The following is a 3,911-nucleotide window of genomic DNA, read 5'->3' as shown; positions in this document are numbered from 1 at the left end:
ATCTTTATTTGATCACACACAATTAAGGAATATTTCCTAATCTGGAAAATGTTACGTTTTTTCCGGCCACCGGTTCATTAATAGTCTAGGCTACCATTCATTTGTGCCGCAAATGATCAGACGTGTGACAGAAGCATGGGCATAGACTGTAACTTCGCTGATCCGCGGATAGCAATCTCATCGGAGAGGAGGCCCTAACGCTGCAGATAACAGACAGAGAAAGGCACAGAACACAGTTGCATGTACAGTGTCGCCATGGGTCTGGTGAATATAGCCTACCGAATGCAGATGGCTACAAGCTCACGCTTTGCCTGGTCTAGACTAAAAGCTTATGTTTCTAAGAATGCACGTAGCGCTCCAGAATCTTTGGTAGCAACCCCGCCCCCTGGTAAAACAAACGTGTTTGTCAGAGAGAAAAAAAAACTGATCATAAAATGTATCGTAAAAAGGAACGATGGTGTTGTAGAAATGTAGCGGAGTAAAAGTACAGATAATTGCTGTAAAATGTAACGAAGTAAAAGTCAAAAGTATGCACTATACATTTTACTTAAGTAAAGTACAAATACGTGGAAAATTTACTTAAGTACAGTAACGAAGTATTTGTACTTCGTTACATTCCACCACTGGTCTTAAGTAATCGAGCCGCTCATTGGTTTGCCTGTTTGTCAAGGCGGCAATTAGAAATACTTTTTAAGGTTAAAATCAAGGAAATAAAACCTTGGGAAGATGGCCGAGCAAGGACGTGCAAAGGATTGAACATGAAAAGGGAATGCTAACCACCATGGGCATAACATACTGTAGGCCAGTGGTTCTCAAATGGGGCCAGTGGTTCTCAAATGCAATGTTTGTTCTCTGTAAAATGTGTAGCATACATATATCAATTATAAATGAGCATATTAGTACACTTTCAGAAGTAGCCTAAACTTTACCCCTTAAAAAGTCTGCACTCTTGTTGCAGTCAGTTAGGCCTACCTATGTATTTTGTCTTAAACATTTGCTATCCATTAGCCTACTGTAATGTAGCCTACATCAACATTCTTAAAAGCACAATTCATAAATGTAGCATGCTAAGTGAGTGCATTTAGCCTAGCCTACTTTAGAATGTCATAAATGTTAGAGGTTGTTTGGCCTATCCCTCAATTCCGCATCTTTGCATGTCCCCCTCACCCAGACTCAAAACTGTGTGTCTCTGTATGTGTGTGTGTGTGTGTAACATTAACATTTAGATGGAAGAAGTTTTGAAGAACAAGAATATTTTGACTAATAATTCCACAAACTAAACACTTTCTGACATAAAAACACATCTCTGTTGCTGCATTGAAAGTTGTATGTCATCATTAGGTGTATACAATAATTGAGCAATTATATGTATTGTTGTGGTAGCGAAAATGAAATTGGGGAAAAATCCCAACAATGAAATTGAAGATGAGTTTGCAAATAGACTCATCAAATTATCATCAGTTTGGGGAGATGAGTGTTTTACAAATGTGCAACTATATTTTATTACTACTAGCACTCCCTGAAAAAGTGTTGGTCCCACACATAAGTCAAAAGCCAGCCAAAAGAAAAGTAGGCCTAAATGACAGTGTACATGGAACAACAAAACAAAACAAAAAACGATTAAGCTCCTAGAGTGAAGATGCACTTTTGCAAACTTACCCTATATAATAGTATACACTTTAAAAATGGCCGACTGGTGCAGATTTGTTCATTGCAGTCCATACAGGTTTCCTCCTAAACACAGACCTTTCCACCATCAGCACTATCAGAAATCCCTGTGTGAGTAATGCACTGGTATCACCACCTTATTGATACAGTGATCAATGAACTGTGCCATCCATCACTGCCAGCAGGTGGATTGTGTCTGACTCTAAAGAGGTGTCTTATTAGGATTTAAAGTTTAAATGTTAGTGTGTATACTCAGAAACACATTGTGGCCTTATTGAGACATGCACTAAGTTACACTACTGGTCAAAGGTTTTGAAACACCTACTTGTTAATGGGTCTTTCTTTTTCTGACTATTACATTGTGGAACAAAACTAAAATATGTAGTATGAAGTAACACCTGTGGGGTTATGTAGTAAACAATAAAAAAGTAATAAACAAAGCAACGTGTTTTATATTTCAGGCCCTTCAAGCCAGCCAACCTTTTCTATGATAATAGCAATTCAAACTCTTGGCATTCTCTCAGCCACCTTAAGTTAGACACTGGGAATGGTTTTCCAGCAGCCCTGAAGGAGCTCCCATAAATGTTGAGCACTGCTTTTCATTCACTTACCGGTATGTTACACATTCCAGCATTACAGATCAATATCGGGGTCCGGGTGCATGTAGGCCTACTTGTTGAGTAAGGTGGTTGCTCTTATTCCTTTATCATCCTTTACCGTCAGAAAACACATTGTTCAAAACATTGCAACCTGGCTTCATGCTGGTGCAAGTGATTACTTTAACACTAATGGATAGTATTGATTTGAGATTTGAGTTTTGTGTCTTTAGATATTGATATGGAATTAGAATAGCACACAAGGCAGACCTACTGTATGCCAATGATGTTAGCAGAGGGAGAATACTGTAATAGTGTCTTTGCGGAAACACATTAAAGTGAGACATTTTATATGCTGAAATGGTTCAAAGTAATCTGCTGAGTTCGCAGTCTGTTTCCCCCTTGTGGTCTGACGAGGGAAGGCACTTGAATGAGAATAATATGGATGGTCATTATTCAGGCTAGCCTACTGCTTGGTATTGTTGTGTTATAAGTTGCATTCATGCAGACCAATCCATAACAATGTTGCTAGTTACATTGTTGATACAATGTGTGAGCAGTCATGTTATGATTTTACCAGGATATGACTTAACCTTTACCTAGAGCATACGTACATATACACAGGTTATAATGATGGTCTTTTACAACCGTAAGCCTCTGATTGTTAGTTGCCATCCCAACCGTTATTTCCTCCTGAACTATTTTATTTGACTGCATTGCTTTCGTTATGCAGACAGAAATACTATGTCATTTCATCCCATCAACGAATGAGTTTTTTTTTTATTAATGTATCAATACAAATTCTCTCTAATCCTGCATAATAGACTTATTTCTTCTCATTGGCCTCTTGCCTCAGATTCCTGGGGGGGAAAATAGATTTTTTATATCAAATGATAACAATCTTTTTTTTTCCCCCTGCCCGTGTTAGAGTTAATCACCAATGGAGCAGTAAGTCTGATAGAACGCTGTGCATACTGATGATGCCATCATATTTCTCTTTATCAGATCTGCTGTATGGAAGTGGAGGTACGAAGTCGGAGGCATCAGCCATTACTGATGTCCCCCCACCCAGAAACACCTGGCACCACGGCGATAACTCCTCCTGCCTCCTTTGTCAACATTAAGGGAAGTGGATCCTTGGAATTGCATGAATGGAGACAGGTAGGGACGGGGGAGGAAAGATAAGGGCTTGTGTTTCGCGTGGCGTGCCCGTCGTGTTCTCTTTGTGGTTCCTTTCATCCGATTGTGTTCCTGGCCCCTTTATCTGCACCCTGGAAGAAAAATGCCGCCATACCAAGCTGAAATGAAGTTTCTCTCCTTCGCTTGCAAATGTTTTTTTTTTTTTTTTTTTTTTTTTTTTTTGTTTTATCAGAAGGGGGCTGGAATTGAAATATGCGCTGTAAATTCTTTCCAAATTGCACTGAAAGCCATTTGTCTCTTGTTGTCGGTGAAAAAGAGGTGTCCCGCGCTCACTTTTGTGAAGTTGAGCAGCTGATGTGCTTTTAAGCATTTGCCCCTGTTAGCTGATAGATTGTACTTTTTCACCCCTATTCAGACAAGTGGGTGATGAATGAGAGGGTCATTGATTCAGGCATTGGAAACACGTCCTTTTGCTCTTATGCATATTCTCCTTAGGCAGTAGCAGCT

Source organism: Alosa sapidissima, chromosome 8 (assembly GCF_018492685.1).
Source record: "Alosa sapidissima isolate fAloSap1 chromosome 8, fAloSap1.pri, whole genome shotgun sequence".
NCBI lineage: Eukaryota > Metazoa > Chordata > Actinopteri > Clupeiformes > Clupeidae > Alosa > Alosa sapidissima.
Note: the sequence above shows the minus strand (reverse complement) of the source record.